At 38.1% G+C, this 17,500-nt stretch overlaps 1 protein-coding gene across 6 annotated transcripts in view; it reads left to right on the forward strand.

Annotated features, from left to right (window-relative positions):
* The first annotated feature begins 2,953 nt into the window (after positions 1-2,953).
* LOC137975641 (uncharacterized) overlaps positions 2,954-17,500 on the forward strand; it is a 23,431-nt gene continuing 8,884 nt past the window's right edge. For 2 of the 6 annotated variants that reach the window (XM_068822783.1, XM_068822786.1), the window contains exons 1-3: positions 6,638-6,724; positions 9,278-9,380; positions 13,848-13,944. The gene's annotated coding sequence lies outside the window, so the exon portion shown is untranslated. Of the gene's footprint in view, positions 3,043-6,637; positions 6,725-9,277; positions 9,381-13,847; positions 13,945-16,201; positions 16,330-17,500 lie in introns of those variants that run through there. The other 4 variants (XM_068822789.1, XM_068822788.1, XM_068822785.1 and 1 more) reach the window with 3 other exon arrangements.

The raw sequence follows: 17,500 nt of genomic DNA on the forward strand, positions 1-17,500 counted from the left end.
GCATCGCGAGTAAAAACTTGCGGATTATGTCTTCAAGTTTCCACTACAACATTAAGATTTAAACTTATACATTCTTTTTTGCCACTCTTGACTTTTAAAAGTAAAATTTGCACAGGTTCAGACGTTTTTTAATCATTTTGTGTCCTGAGCGGAACACACTGATCACCTGCAAGTTTCTGAGATTTTTTCCCCTGTGCGTTTTTTCCCCGTGCGAAAGTTCCCATTTATCCAATGCATTTGCGTTACGATTTAATTGAACAAACGATGTTGTTGTTCAATGCAGCAAAACAGATCCCGTTTTGTTCGAGGACAATATTAAGTCTTGTAAAAGTTGCTTACTCATTGCTTTACTTGCAATTTCTGTTCTCAATTATCGTAAACAAACTCCCAGCTCTCGATAAAAAGGAAGACATTTAGTGATCATGCAGGCAAACAGTTATGCGTAATGGCGGGGTAGGCATTTGTCTTGACGTATGTCGTAATATGCTCACTTCTTCCAAGAAAGGACGAATTTTGAAAAATGCTACAATAGGTCTCCAAAACATAGATTACGTCCTCTTTATCCTGATAATCAATGCACGCCGGGTATTTTGTTTTGAAAGCGACAACAAATATAACACAAGGTAAAGCCCAAGAAGGGAGCCTGAAGTGGCAATACAAAGACCATGTTATCTTCGAAATATATGGTCGATGATATCAGGCGGTTTGCTAAATCATTCGAGTCTCTTTCTTCCAATACCTACCACAGCCTCGGTATCAGCTGATTTTGAATAAATTTCAAATGAGAAGCTCATTATTACAAGCTCGCAAAGTTTAGTTGGTTTAAAGTTCCTGCGGACGGAGCAATTGCCAAGCCTTTGGACAAGGCTAGGTAAGTTTAAGGCGGTACAAATCTGTGATAAATATTTGTCTGGTTATGTGAGATCATAGAGCAAAGCCTGGCACACTAAAATCATTTGACACAAATCCCTTTATCTCGTGCATGTTTTTTCGGGCAGTTACAAGGCCACCAACACAACATCGCTTGTGAAAACTTCCAGAGTTATGAAACTGCCTGATAGCATCATGGAAATGAATAAATTGTTGGCAGCAGCATCAACATTTATCAAAAACTCTCATCGTCGCAGCCCTTAGTATTCTTATTGGAACTGCCAGTTCACTCGTTCAGTTGTTTTAGATTATGTTCTTGTACCTTTTTGTGTTCGAAGTACGCATCACCTTGGAGTCGTCAGCAGAGATATGTCTATTTTCCGGTGCATTGCAAATATATTAAATTAAACAGTCAACGCTTGTCTTTCCCGCATGAAAAAGACCCCTAGTAATCTCAGAAAATGAAAAGTGAAGCCAAATTCTCTTACCAAATGTTTCCCTTTCAATGTTTATTTTCGCAAACAACCAGAGTTGTCTTATTAGCAATCTGTAATCTACTTAATAACAAGGAAGACAGTTCTCAGACTCAACCGTTTCGTTTGGGTGATTGTGGGATAAACGTCTTGAAAAAAAAAACCAGCTGAAACCAGTTCCAAAGTCCTGTACCCTTAAACATGAACTGAAAAATGAAGATTTTAATTTTCCTTTGACTTGTAAGCTCATGTTCGTACGAATTAGGAATAAAGGACAATGGCGTTTTATACATTTTCTCAGAAAATCAAAAGAAAGGAAATTATAGTGTCCCTTTTGCTTTGATGGAATTTAGTCAACGAATGTGGCGAGTGAATAAATTTCACAGTTACAGTTCCAACAAATGGGCAATGAGATGCCTCGATTCAGTACAAGAATTGCCTAACAAAAGTGCTTTTATGCCTCCCATTTCGGTGATTTGCTTCGCCCAAGTTTCAAGTTTGTGCGGCCGGATTCGAAGCCTCTGTTAGGCTTTTTGAACAGTTTTCTGACGTCGACTGGTGGAAGGAACAAAACGGTAAGATTATTTCAGTAGCCTATTTGTGATCGTAAAAGGCAGACGAAAGTAGCGATATGGGCTACCCATCTGCGTTCTGCAGTTCATGTTTTCTAGAAATTTCCAAAGCCACATTCTGCAGAATTATTCAACTTTGCAGCATGCAAATGTTCAAGTTTCCACGACAACATTGAGATTTAAAGGTATCCTTTCTTTTTTGCCATTCTTGACTTCGACTCGAAGATACTGCGTAATTGGAACATAAAAAGGTACAAGAACATAATCTACAACAAAGGAACAAGTTAACTGGTCGTTCAATTAATAAGAATGCCAAGGGCTGCGACTATAAGATTTTTTGATAAAAGTTGATGCTGCTCGCAACATTTTACCCATTGCCATGATGCTGTCTGGCCGGTTCATAACTCCAGAACTTTTCATAAGCAAAATTTGTCTATTTTCCGGTGCATTGCAAATAGATTGAATTAAACAGTCAACGCTTGTCTTTCCCGCAAGAAAAACACCCTCAGTAATCTTAGGAAAATGTCAAAGAAAGCAAAATCAGTCTCTTACCCAATAATAAACATGCAAGTGTTGTTTTTCACTGTTTTTCGCAAACAACCTCTGTTATCTTAGCAATCATGGCAAGGATTGAAGGAGGAGACAGTTATCACTCAACCGTTTTGTCTGGATTATTGTGGGTTGATGAATTCTTTTAAAAAAAAATGCTGAAATCATTTGAAATCGCTTTGAAAGTCCTGTACCGCTAAACATGAGCTGAAAAAAACGAAGATTTTAAGTTTTCTTTTGACTTGTAAGCTCATGTTCGTACGAATTACGAATAAAAGGACGAATTTTCTGAGAAAATTAAAAGAAATGAAATTACAACTCGCCTTGTGATTCTGAGAATTTAGTCCAGGAATGTGGCGAGTGAATAAATTTCCCAGTTATTTGCTCTAACAAATGGCCAATGAGATGTCTCGATTCAGTATACAAAAATTGCATAACAAAAGTGTTTTTCTAAAATCCCTTTTGTTTCGCCTGACTCAATATAGAACTGCATATCGAAGAAGACGTTGTGTGGACGGAGCCACTGCTAGGCTTTTTGAACAGTTTTTTTGACGCGGACTGGTGGAAGAAACAAAACGGTAAGATTATTCCAGTAGCCTATTTAAGATCGTGTAAGGCGGACGAAAGTAATGACTCTGGCTACCCTGCTGCGTTCTATATTTTATGTTTTCTAGAAATTTCAAGGACAACCAACGATAATCTTCGGTGAAATATGTGTTCGGGAGAGTCAAACTGTTCTAAAAATTTCAGTTCTACGTTGTCAAACAACTATAGATTTCTTTACTAAAACATCACCAAAAAGATTCACAAGAAGGGAAAAGTAGTCCCTTACGTTTTCGGAAAGGATATTTTTGCAATTTTTGGCACTTAAACAGATCAACTAGCAGTTTCGGATGAGCAATTGGTTCGCTGGGAGGTTTTAAGAAGGTGATGTCCAGCTAACAATTTCTGAAATAAAGCTATCATTCCCTGATAATTTCGGACACTTCAATTTTCAACTAAGATATCCGAACAGATCAAATTCTTCTAGATGATAAAAACACCTCTTTAGGCAGTCTTCAAAGACTACAAAGAGCTTAGAAATATATCTCAAAGGCTTGTGGCTCAATTTGCTCGTTGGTTCCCCTTGAAATTTCCAACGCTACGTTCTGCATCGCGAGTAAACTTGCGGATTATGCCTTCACGTTTCCACGACAACATTAAGATTTAAACTTATACATTCTTTTTTGCCAGTTTTGACTTTTAAGAGTAAAATTTGCACAGGTTCAGATGTTTTTTAATAATGTGTCCTAAGCAGAACACACTGATCACCTGCAAGGTTCTGAGATTTTCAAGTTTTCCTGTGCGTTGCGAAAAAAAGTTCCCATTTACCCAATGCATTTGAGTTACGATTTAATTGAACAACTGATGCTGTTGTTCCAGTAAAACAGATCCCGTTTTGTGCGAGGAAAATGTCAAGTGCTGTAAAAGTTGCTTACTTATTGCTTGACTTGCAAGTTCTGGTCTCAATTCTCGTAAACAACCCACCAGATCTCAATAACAAGGAAGACACTTAGTGATCAGGCAAACAGAATTGGCGGGGTAGGCCCCCTTCACATGGAACCAATTAAAAGGTTTAAAAATCTATTTCTTTAAAATTCGAGCAACAACGAACATTTGTCTTCCTTGACTTATGTCGTAATATGCTCACTTATCCCAAGAAAGGACGAATTTTGAAGAATACTACAATAGGTCTCCAAAACATAGATTTCGTCCTCATTATCCTGATAATCAATGCACGCCGGGTATTTTGTTTCGAAAGCGACATCAAATATAACACAAGGTAAAGCCCAAGAAGGGAGCCTGAAGTGGCAATACAAAGACCATGTTATCTTCGAAATATATGGTCGATGATATCAGGCGGTTTGCTAAATCATTCGAGTCTCTTTCTTCCAATACCTACCACAGCCTCGGTATCAGCTGATTTTGAATAAATTTCAAATGAGAAGCTCATTATTACAAGCTCGCAAAGTTTAGTTGGTTTAAAGTTCCTGCGGACGGAGCAATTGCCAAGCCTTTGGACAAGGCTAGGTCACTTTAAGGCGGTACAAATCTGTGATAAATATTTGTCTGGTTATGTGAGATCATAGAGCAAAGCCTGGCACACTAAAATCACGATACTATTTGACACAATTCCCTTTATCTCGTGCATGTTTTTTCGGGCAGTTACAAGGCCACCAACACAACATCGCTTGTGAAAACTTCCAGAGTTATGAACCGGCCTGACAGCATCATGGAAATGAATAAATTGTTGGCAGCAGCATCAACTTTTATCAAAAACTCTCATCGTCGCAGCCCTTGGCATTCTTATTGGAACTGCCAGTTAACTCGTTCAGTTGTTTTAGATTATTTTCTTGTACCTTTTTGTGTTCGAAGTACGCATCACCTTCCAGTCGTCAGCAGAGATATGTCTATTTTCCGGTGCATTGCAAATATATTAAATTAAACAGTCAACGCTTGTCTTTCCCGCATGAAAAAGACCCCTAATAATCTCAGAAAATGTCAAGTGAAGCAAAATTCTCTTACCAAATGTTTCCCTTTCAATGTTTATTTTCGCAAACAACCAGAGTTGTCTTATTAGCAATCTGTAATCTACTTAATAACAAGGAAGACAGTTCTCAGACTCAACCGTTTCGTTTGGGTGATTGTGGGATAAACGTCTTGAAAAAAAAAACCAGCTGAAACCAGTTCCAAAGTCCTGTACCCTTAAACATCTTAAACATGAACTGAAAAATGAAGATTTTAATTTTCCTTTGACTTGTAAGCTCATGTTCGTACGAATTAGGAATAAAGGACAATGGCCTTTTATACATTTTCTCAGAAAATCAAAAGAAAGGAAATTATAGTGTCCCTTTTGCTTTGATGGAATTTAGTCAACGAATGTGGCGAGTGAATAAATTTCACAGTTACAGCTCCAACAAATGGGCAATGAGATGCCTCGATTCAGTACAAGAATTGCATAACAAAAGTGCTTTTATGCCTCCCATTTCGGTGATTTGCTTCGCCCAAGTTTCAAGTTTGTGTGGCCGGATTCGAAGCCTCTGTTAGGCTTTTTGAACAGTTTTCTGACGTCGACTGGTGGAAGGAACAAAACGGTAAGATTATTTCAGTAGCCTATTTGTGATCGTAAAAGGCAGACGAAAGTAGCGATATGGGCTACCCATCTGCGTTCTGCAGTTCATGTTTTCTAGAAATTCCCAAAGCCACATTCTGCAGAATTATTCAACTTTGCAGCATGCAAATGTTCAAGTTTCCACGACAACATTGAGATTTAAAGGTATCCTTTCTTTTTTGCCATTCTTGACTTCGACTCGAAGATACTGCGTAATTGGAACATAAAAAGGTACAAGAACATAATCTACAACAAAGGAACAAGTTAACTGGCCGTTCAATTAATAAGAATGCCAAGGGCTGCGACTATAAGATTTTTTGATAAAAGTTGATGCTGCTCGCAACATTTTACCCATTTCCATGTTGCTGTCAGGCCGGTTCATAACTCCAGAACTTTTCATAAGCAAAAGAAATTTGTCTATTTTCCGGTGCATTGCAAATAGATTAAATTAAACAGTCAACGCTTGTTTTTCCCGCAAGAAAAACACCCTCAGTAATCTTAGGAAAATGTCAAAGAAAGCAAAATCAGTCTCTTACCCAATAATAAACATGCAGGTGTTGTTTTTCACTGTTTTTCGCAAACAACCTCTGTTATCTTAGCAATTATGACAAGGATTGAAGGAGGAGACAGTTATCACTCAACCGGTTTGTCTGGATTATTGTGGGTCGATGAATTCTTTTAAAAAAAATGCTGAAATCATTTGAAATGGCTTTGAAAGTCCTGTACCGCTAAACATGAGCTGAAAAAAACGAAGATTTTAAATTTTCTTTTGACTTGTAAGCTCATGTTCGTACGAATTACGAATAAAAGGACGAATTTTCTGAGAAAATTAAAAGAAATGAAATTACAACTCGCCTTGTGATTCTGAGAATTTAGTCCAGGAATGTGGCGAGTGAATAAATTTCCCAGTTATTTGCTCTAACAAATGGCCAATGAGATGTCTCGATTCAGTATACAAAAATTACATAACAAAAGTGTTTTTCTAAAATCCCTTTTGCTTCACTCAATATAGAACTGCATATCGAAGCAGAAGTTGTGTGGACGGAGCCACTGCTAGGCTTTTTGCCGGAACAGTTTTTTTGACGCGGACTGGTGGAAGAAACAAAACGGTAAGATTATTCCAGTAGTCTATTTACGATCGTGTAAGGCGGACGAAAGTAATGATACTGGCTACCCTGCTGCGTTCTACAATTTATGTTTTCTAGAAAATTTGAAGGCCACCCAACGATAATCTTCGGTGAAATATGTGTTCGGGAGAGAAACTGTTCTAAAAATTTCAGTTCTACGTTGCCAAACAATTACAGATTTCTTTACTAAAACATCACCAAAACTGAGATTCCCAAGAAAGGAAAAGTAGTCCCTTACGTTTTCGGTAAGGATATTTTTGCAATTTTTGGCACTTAAAATGATCGATTAGCAGGTTCGGATGAGGAATTGGTTCGCTGGGAGGATTTAAGAAGGTGATGTCCAGCTAGCAATTTCTGAAATGAAGCTATCATTCCCTAAAATTTTCGAACACTTCAATTTTCAACTAAGATATCCGAACAGATCAAATTCTTCTAGATGATAAAAACACCTCTTAAAACAGTCTTCAAACAATACAAGGAGCCTAGAAATACTCTCTCAAAGGCTTTTGGAATAATTTGCTCGTTGGTTCCCCTCGAAACTTCCAATGCTACGATCTGCATCGCGAGTAAAAAATTGCGGATTATGCCTTCTAGTTTCCACGACAGCATTAAGATTTAAACTTATACATTCTTTTTTGCCAGTGTCGACTTTTAAGAGTAAAAGTAAAATTTGCACAGGTTCAGATGTTTTTAATCATTTTGTGTCCTAACCGAAACACACTGATCACCTCCAAGGTTCTGAGATTTTTTTACCTTGCGTTGCGAAAGAAAAGTTTCAATTTACCCAATGCATTTGCGTTACGATTTAATTGAACAACTGATGTTGTTGTTCCCGTTAAACAGATCTTGTTTTGTCCAAGGAAAATGTCAAGTGCTGTAAAAGTTGCTTACTTATTGCTTGACTTGGAAGTTCTTTTCTCTATTCTCGTAAACAAGCACCCTGCGAGCAGAACCTCCTTTTGTCTTTTTCTTTACCAAAATCGAGCAAGCAAAAGAAAGGCTATGCTAGCAGGGTGGTAAACAAGCCCCCAGATCTCAATAACAAGGAAGACATTTAGTGATCAGGCAAACAGTTACGCGTAATGGCGGGGTAGGCTCCCTTCATATGGAACCAATTAAAAGGTTTAAAAATCCATTGCTTTAGAATTCGAGCAATAACGAACATTTGTCTTCCTTGACTTATGTCGTAATATGCTCACTTATTCCAAGAAAGGACGAGTTTCGAAGAATACTACAATAGGTCTCCAAAACATTGATTACGTCCTCTTTATCCTGATAATCAATGCACGCCGGGTATTTTGTTTCGAAAGCGACATCAAATATAACACAACGTAAAGCCCAAGAAGGGAGCCTGAAGTGGCAATACAAAGACCATGTTATCTTCGAAATATATGGTCGATGATATCAGGCGGTTTGCTAAATCATTCGAGTCTCTTTCTTCCAATACCTACCACAGCCTCGGTATCAGCTGATTTTGAATAAATTTCAAATGAGAAGCCCATTATTACAAGCTCGCAAAGTTAAGTTGGTTTAAAATTCCTGCGGACGGAGCAATTGCCAAGCCTTCGGACAAGGGTAGGTCAGTTTAAGGCGGTACAAATCCGTGAAAAATATTTGTCTGGTTATGTGCTGGAGATCATAGAGCAAAGCCTGGCACACTAAAATCACGATACTATTTGACACAAATCCCTTTATCTCGTGCATGTTTTTTCGGGCAGTTACAAGGCCACCAACGCAACATCGCTTGTGAAAAGTTCCAGAGTTATGAACCGGCCTGATAGCATCATGGAAATGGATAAATTGTTGGCAGCAGCATCAACTTTTATCAAAAAGTCCCATCGTCGCAGCCTTTGGCATTCTTATTAGAACTGCCAGTTAACACGTTCAGTTGTTTTAGATTATTTTCTTGTACCTTTTTGTGTTCGAAGTACGCATCACCTTGGAGTCGTCAGCAGAGATATGTCTATTTTCCGGTGCATTGTAAATATATTAAACTAAACAGTCAACGCTTGTCTTTCCTGCATCAAAAAGACCCCTAGTAATCTCAGAAAATGTCAAGTGAAGCAAAATTCTCTTACCAAATGTTTCCCTTTCAATGTTTTTTTTTAGCAAACAACCTGAGTTGTCTTATTAGCAATCTTTAATCTACTTAATAACAAGGAAGACAGTTCTCAGATTCAACCGTTTCGTTTGGGTGATTGTGGGATAAACGTCTTGAAAAAAAAAACCAGCCGAAACCAGTTCCAAAGTCCTGTATCCTTAAACATGCACTGAAAAATTAAGATTTTCATTTTCCTTTGACTTGTAAGCTCATGTTCGTACGAATTAGGAATAAAGGACAATGGCCTTTTACACATTTTCTCAGAAAATCAAAAGAAAGGAAATTATAGCGTCCCTTTTGCTTTGATGGAATTTAGTCAACGAATGTGGGGAGTGAATAAATTTCACAGTTACAGCTCCAACAAATGGGCAATGAGATGCCTCGATTCAGTACAAGAATTGCATAACAAAGTGCTTTTATGCTTCCCATTTCAGTGATTTGCTTCGCCCCAGTTTCAAGTTTGTGCGGCCGGATTCGAAGCCACTGTTAGGGTTTTTGAACAGTTTTTTGACGTCGACTGGTGGAAGGAACAAAACGGTAAGATTATTTCGGTAGCCTATTTGTGATCGTAAAAGGCAGACGAAAGTAGCGATATTGGCTACCCATCTGCGTTCTACAGTTCATGTTTTCTAGAAATTTCCAAAGCCACATTCTGCAGAATTATTCAACTTTGCAGCATGCAAATGTTCAAGTTTCCACGACAACATTGAGATTTCAATAAAGGTATCCTTTCTTTTTTGCCATTCTTGACTTCGACTCGAAGATAATGCGTACTTAGAACATAATAAGGTACAAGGACATAATCTACAACAAAGGAACAATTTAACTGGCCGTTCAATTTATAAGAATGCCAAGGGCTGCGACTATAAGATTTTTTGATAAAAGTTCATGCTGCTCGCAACAATTTACCCATTTCCATGATGCTGTCAGGCCGGTTCATAACTCCAGAACTTTTCATAAGCAAAAGAAATTTGTCTATTTTCCGGTGCATTGCAAATAGATTGAGTTAAACAGTCAACCCTTGTCTTTCCCGCAACAAAAACACCCTCAGTAATCTTAGGAAAATGTCAAAGAAAGCAAAATCAGTCTCTTACCCAATAATAAACATGCAAGTGTTGTTTTTCACTGTTTTTCGCAAACAATCTCGGTTATCTTAGCAATCATGGCAAGGATTGAAGGAAGACAGTTATCACTCAACCGTTTTGTCTGGATTATTGTGGGTTGATAAATTCTGTAAAAAAAAAATTCTGAATTCACTTTAGATCGCTTTGAAAGTCCTGTACCGCTAAACATGATCTGAAAAAAACGAAGATTTTAAATTTTCTTTTGACTTGTAAGCTCATGTTCGTGCGAATTACGAATAAAAGGACGAATTTTCTGAGAAAATTAAAAGAAATGAAATTACAACGCACCTTGTGATTCTGAGAATTTAGTCAAGGAATGTGGCGAGTGAATAAATTTCTCAGTTATTTGCTCTAACAAATGGCCAATGAGATGTCTCGATTCAGTATACAAAAATTGCATAACAAAAGTGCTTTTTTAAAATCCCTTTTGCTTCGCCTGACTCAATATAGAAGTGCATATCGAAGCAGAAGTTGTGTGGACGGAGCCACTGCTAGGCTTTTTGCCGGAACAGTCTTTTTGACGCGGACTGGTGGAAGAAACAAAACGGTAAGATTATTCCAGTAGCCTATTTACGATCGTGTAAGGCGGACGAAAGTAATTATACTGGCTACCCTGCTGCGTTCTACAGTTTATGTTTTCTAGAAATTTTGAAGGGCACCCAACGATAATCTTCGGTGAAATATGTGTTCGGGAGAGTCAAACTGTTCTAAAAATTTCAGTTCTACGTTGCCAAACAATTACAGATTTCTTTACTAAAACATCACCAAAACTGAGATTCCCAAGAAAGGAAAAGTAGTCCCTTACGTTTTCGGAAAGATATTTTTGCAATTTTTGGCACTTAAAAAGATCGACTAGCAGTTTCGGATGAGCAATTGGTTCGCTGGGAGGTTTTAAGAAGGTGATGTCCAGCTAGCAATTTCTGAAATAAAGCTATCATTCCCTAAAATTTCGGACACTTCGATTTTCAACTAAGATATCCGAACAGATCAAATTCTTCTAGATGATAAAAACACCTCTTTAGACAGTCTTCAAACACCACAAGGAGCCTAGAAATACTCTCTCAAAGGCTTTTGGAATAATTTGCTCGTTGGTTCCCCTCGAAACTTCCAACGCTACGATCTGCATCGCGAGTAAAAACTTGCGGATTATGTCTTCTAGTTTCCACGACAACATTAAGATTTAAGCTTATACATTCTTTTTTGCCAATCTTGACTTTTAAGAGTAAAAGTAAAATTTGCACAGGTTCAGACGTTTTTTAATCATTTTGTGTCCTAAGCGGAACACACTGATCACCTGCAAGGTTCTGAGATTTTTTTCCTTTGCGTTGCGAAAGAAAAGTTTCCATTTACCCAATGCATTTGCGTCACGCAAAAACAGATCCCGTTTTGTCCAAGGAAAATGTCAAGTGCTGTAAAAGTTGCTTACTTATTGCTTGACTTGCAAGTTCTGGTCTCAATTCTCGTAAACAAGCACCCTGCGAGCAGAGCCTCCTTTTGTCTTTTTCTTTACCAAAATCGAGGAAGCAAAAGAAAGGCTCTGCTAGCAGGGTGGTAAACAAGCCCCCAGATCTCAATAACAAGGAAGACATTTAGTGATCAGGCAAACAGTTACGCGTAATGGCGGGGTAGGCTCCCTTCACATGGAACCAATTAAAAGGTTTAAAAATCCATTGCTTTAGAATTCGAGCAATAACGAACATTTGTCTTCCTTGACTTATGTCGTAATATGCTCACTTATTCCAAGAAAGGACGAATTTCGAAGAATACTACAATAGGTCTCCAAAACATTGATTACGTCCTCTTTATCCTGATAATCAATGCACGCCGGGTATTTTGTTTCGAAAGCGACATCAAATATAACACAAGGTAAAGCCCAAGAAGGGAGCCTGAAGTGGCAATACAAAGACCATGTTATCTTCGAAATATATGGTCGATGATATCAGGCGGTTTGCTAAATCATTCGAGTCTCTTTCTTCCAATACCTACCACAGCCTCGGTATCAGCTGATTTTGAATAAATTTCAAATGAGAAGCTCATTATTACAAGCTCGCAAAGTTTAGTTGGTTTAAAGTTCCTGCGGACGGAGCAATTGCCAAGCCTTCGGACAAGGCTAGCTCAGTTTAAGGCGGTACAAATCCGTGAAAAATATTTGTCTGGTTATGTGCTGGAGATCATAGAGCAAAGCCTGGCACACTAAAATCACGATACTATTTGACACAAATCCTTTTATCTCGTGCATGTTTTTTCGGGAAGTTACAAGGCCACCAACACAACATCGCTTGTGAAAACTTCCAGAGTTATGAACCGGCCTGACAGCATCATGGAAATGATTAAATTGTTGGCAGCAGCATCAACTCTTATCAACTGAAAAGTGTCATCGTCGCAGCCCTTGGCATTCTTATTGGAACTGCCAGTTAACTCGTTCAGTTGTTTTAGATTATGTTCTTGTACCTTTTCGTGTTCGAAGTACGCATCACCTTGGAGTCGTCAGCAGAGATATGTCTATTTTCCGGTGCATTGCAAATATATTAAATTAAACAGTCAACGCTTGTCTTTCCCGCATGAAAAAGACCCCTAGTAATCTCAGAAAATGTCAAGTGAAGCAAAATTCTCTTACCAAATGTTTCCATTTCAATGTTTATTTTTCGCAAACAACCTGAGTTGTCTTGTTAGCAATCTGTAATCTACTTAATAACAAGGAAGACAGTTCTCAGACTCAACCGTTTCGTTTGGGTGATTGTGGGATAAACGTCTTGGAAAACAAAAAAAAAACAGCTGAAACCAGTTCCAAAGTCCTGTGCCCTTAAACGTGAACTGAAAAATTAAGATTTTAATTTTCCTTTGACTTGTAAGCTCATGTTCGTACCAATTAGGAATAGAGGACAATGGTCTTTTATACATTTTCTCAGAAAATCAAAAGAAAGGAAATTATAGCGTCCCTTTTGCTTTGATGGAATTTAGTCAACGAATGTGGCGAGTGAATAAATTTCACAGTTACAGTTCCAACAAATAGGCAATGAGATGCCTCGATTCAGTACACGAATTGCATAACAAAGTGCTTTTATGCTTCCCATTTCAGTGATTTGCTTCGCCCAAGTTTCAAGTTTATGCGGCCGGATTCGAAGTCACTGTTACGCTTTTTGAACAAAACGGTAAGATTATTTCAGTAGCCTATTTGTGATCGTAAAAGGCAGACGAAAGTAGGGATATTGGCTACCCATCTGCGTTCTACAGTTCATGTTTTCTAGAAATTTCCAAAGCCACATTCTGCAGAATTATTCAACTTTGCAGCATGCAAATGTTCAAGTTTCCACGACAACATTGAGATTTAAAGGTATCCTTTCTTTTTTGCCATTCTTGACATCGACTCGAAGATACTGCGTAATTGGAACATAAAAAGGTACAAGGACATAATCTACAACAAAGGAACAAGTTAACTGGCCGTTCAATTAATAAGAATGCCAAGGGCTGCGACTATATGATTTTTTGATAAAAGTTCATGCTGCTCGCAACAATTTACCCATTTCCATGATGCTGTCAGGCCGGTTCATAACTCCAGAACTTTTCATAAGCAAAAGAAATTTGTCTATTTTCCGGTGCATTGCAATAGATTGAATTAAACAGTCAACGCTTGTCTTTACCGCAAGAAAGACACGCTCAGTAATCTTAGGAAAATGTCAAAGAAAGCAAAATCAGTCTCTTACCCAATAATAAACATGCAAGTGTTTCTGAGAATTTAGTCCAGAAATGTGGCGAGTGAATAAATTTCCCAGTTATTTCTCTAACAAATAGCCAATGAGATGTCTCGATTCAGTATACAAAAATTGCATAACAAAAGTGCTTTTCTAAAATCCCTTTTGCTTCGCCTGACTCAATATAGAACTGCGTATCGAAGCAGACGTTGTGTGGACGGAGCCACTGCTAGGCTTTTTGCCGGAACAGTTTTTTTGACGCGGACTGGTGGAAGAAACAAAACGGTAAGATTATTCCAGTTGCCTATTTACGATCGTGTAAGGCGGACGAAAGTAATGATACTGGCTACCCTGCTGCGTTGTACAGTTTATGTTTTCTAGAAATTTTGAAGGGCACCCAACGATAATCGTCGGTGAAATATGTGTTCGGGAGAGAAACTGTTCTAAAAATTTCAGACAACTATAGATTTCTTTACTAAAACATCACCAAAAAGATTCCCAAGAAAGGAAAAGTAGTCCCTTACGTTTTCGGTAAGGATATTTTTGCAATTTTTGGCACTTCTGCATCGCATCTCGGGTAAAAACTTGCAGATTATGTCTTCAAGTTTCCACGACAACATTAAGATTGAAACTTATACATTCTTTTTTGCCAGTCTTTTTAAGAGTAAAAGTAAAATTTGCACAGGCTCAGATGTTTTTAATCACTTTGTGTCCTAAGCGAAACACACTGATCACCTGCAAGGTTCTGAGATTTTGTTTTCCCTGTGCGTTGCGAAAGAAAAGTTTCCATTTACCCAATGCATTGGTGTTACGATTTAATTGAACAACTGATGTTGTTGTTCCAGTTAAACAGATCCCGTTTTGTCCGAGGAAAATGTCAAGTGCTGTAAAAGTTGCTTACTTATTGCTTGACTTGCAAGTTCTGTTCTCAATTCTCGTAAACAAGCACCTTGCGAGCAGAGCCTCCTTTTGTCTTTTTCTTTACCAAAATCGAGGAAGCAAAAGAAAGGCTCTGCTAGCAGGGTGGTAAACAAGCCCCCAGATCTCAATAACAAGGAAGACATTTAGTGATCAGGCAAACAGTTACGCGTAATGTCGGGGTAGGCTCCCTTCACATGGAACCAATTAAAAGGTTTAAAAATCCATTGCTTTAGAATTCGAGCAATAACGAACATTTGTCTTCCTTGACTTATGTCGTAATATGCTCACTTCTTCCACGAAAGGACGAATTTCGAAGAATACTACAATAGGTCTCCAAAACATAGATTACGTCCTCTTTATCCTGATAATCAATGCACGCCGGGTATTTTGTTTCGAAAGCGACATCAAATATAACACAAGGTAAAGCCCAAGAAGGGAGCCTGAAGTGGCAATACAAAGACCATGTTATCTTCGAAATATATGGTCGATGATATCAGGCGGTTTGCTAAATCATTCGAGTCCCTTTCTTCCAATACCTACCACAGCCTCGGTATCAGCTGATTTTGAATAAAGTGCAAACGAGAAGCTCATTTATTAAAAGCTCGGAAAGTTTAGTTGGTTTAAAGTTCCTGCGGACGGAGCAATTGCCAAGCCTTTGGACAAGGCTAGGTCAGTTTAAGGCGGTACAAATCCGTGAAAAATATTTGTCTGGTTATGTGCTGGAGATAATACAGCAAAGCCTGGCACACTAAAATCACGATACTATTTGACACAAATCCCTTTATCTCGTTCATATTTTTTCGGGCAGTTACAACGCCACCAACACAACATTGCTTGTGAAAACTTCCAGAGTTATGAAACTGCCTGATAGCATCATGGAAATGAATAAATTGTTGGCAGCAGCATCAACTTTTATCAAAAACTCTCATCGTTGCAGCCCTTGGCATTCTTATTGGAACTGCCAGTTAACTCGTTCAGTTGTTTTAGATTATGTTCTTGTACCTTTTCGTGTTCGAAGTACGCATCACCTTGGAGTCGTCAGCAGAGATATGTCTATTTTCCGGTGCATTGCAAATATATTAAATTAAACAGTCAACGCTTGTCTTTCCCGCATGAAAAAGACCCCTAGTAATCTCAGAAAATGTCAAGTGAAGCAAAATTCTCTTACCAAATGTTTCCATTTCAATGTTTATTTTTCGCAAACAACCTGAGTTGTCTTGTTAGCAATCTGTAATCTACTTAATAACAAAGAAGACAGTTCTCAGACTCAACCGTTTCGTTTGGGTGATTGTGGGATAAACGTCTTGAAAAAAAAAACCAGCTGAAATCAGTTCAGTACCCTTAAACATGAGCTGAAAAATGAAGATTCTATTTTCCTTTGACTTGTAAGCTAATATTCGTACGAATTAGGAATAAAGGACAATGGTCTTTTATACATTTTCTCAGAAAATTAAAAGAAAGGAAATTATAGGGTCCCTTTTGTTTTGATGGAATTTAGTCAACGAATGTGGCGAGTGAATAAATTTCACAGTTACAGCTCCAACAAATGGGCAATGACATGCCTCGATTCAGTACAAGAATTGCATAACAAAAGTGCTTTTATGCCTCCCATTCAGTGATTTCAGTGCTTCGCCCAACTCAACATAGAACTGTATGTGAAGTATTTTCAAGTTTGTGCGGCCGGATTCGAAGCTACTGTTAGGCTTTTTGAACAGTTTTTTGACGTCGACTGGTGGAAGGAACAAAACGGTAAGATTATTTCAGTAGCCTATTTGTGATCGTAAAAGGCAGACGAAAGTAACGATATTGGCTACCCAACTGCGTTCTACAGTTTATGTTATCTAGAAATTTCCAAAGTCACATTCTGCAGAATTATTCAACGTTGCAGCATGCAATTGTTCAAGTTTCCACGACAACATTAAAATTTAAAGGTATTCTTTCTTTTTTGCCACTCTTGAGTTATAGGAGTAACATTTGCACAGGTTCAGAGCATGTTGTTTAATCACTTTGTGTCATAATCGAAGTACATCACCTGCAAGGTTCTCAGAATTGTTTTCCCCTTTGGACTGCCAAAGCAAAATGCCCTTTTACTCAATGCATCTAAGGCAAGATTTAATTGAACAACTGATGTCGGTTGTTCCAATAAACAGATCCCGTCTTGTCTGAAGAAAATGCCAAGCCCTGTAAAACATTTATCTGCCTTGACTTACGTCGTAATATGCTCACTTCTTCCGGCCAAGAAAAGACGAGATTCTAAGATTATGAAAATATGCCTCCAAGACAGATTACGTCCTGTCTTTCTTACCTGATGATTAATTAATTCAAACCGGGAATTTTGTTTGGTAAACGACATCAAATAACAAAACATAAAAACCCAAGATGGGAGGAATGGCAAGACAAGAACCATGTTATCTTCGAAATGGTAGTTTACATCAGGCTATTTGCTTAGTAACCATTCGATTCACTTTGTTCCTAATACTTAGTCTGGATATCAGTTGATTTTGAATAAACTGCAAGTGAGAAGCTCATTTTTACAAGTTCGCGAAGTTTTAGTTGGTTTAAAATTCCAGCAGACGGAGCAATTGCCAAGCCTTTGGACTAGGTCAGTTTAAGGTACAAATCCGTGAGAAATATTTGTCTGGTTATGTGAGATCATAGAGTGAAGCCTGGTACACTAAACGCCACGATACTATTTGACTGACACAAATCCCTTTATTTCGTTCATGTTTTTCGGGCATTTACAACGCCACCAACACAACATTGCTTATGCAAAGTTCTGGAGTTATGAACCGGCCTGACAGCATCATGGAAATGGGTAAATTGTTGTCAGGCCGGTTCATAACTCCAGAACTTTTCATAAGCAAAAGAAATTTGTCTATTTTCCGCTGCATTGCAAATAGATTGAATTAAACAGTCAACA

Source organism: Montipora foliosa, chromosome 11 (assembly GCF_036669935.1).
Source record: "Montipora foliosa isolate CH-2021 chromosome 11, ASM3666993v2, whole genome shotgun sequence".
Taxonomy (NCBI): domain Eukaryota; kingdom Metazoa; phylum Cnidaria; class Anthozoa; order Scleractinia; family Acroporidae; genus Montipora; species Montipora foliosa.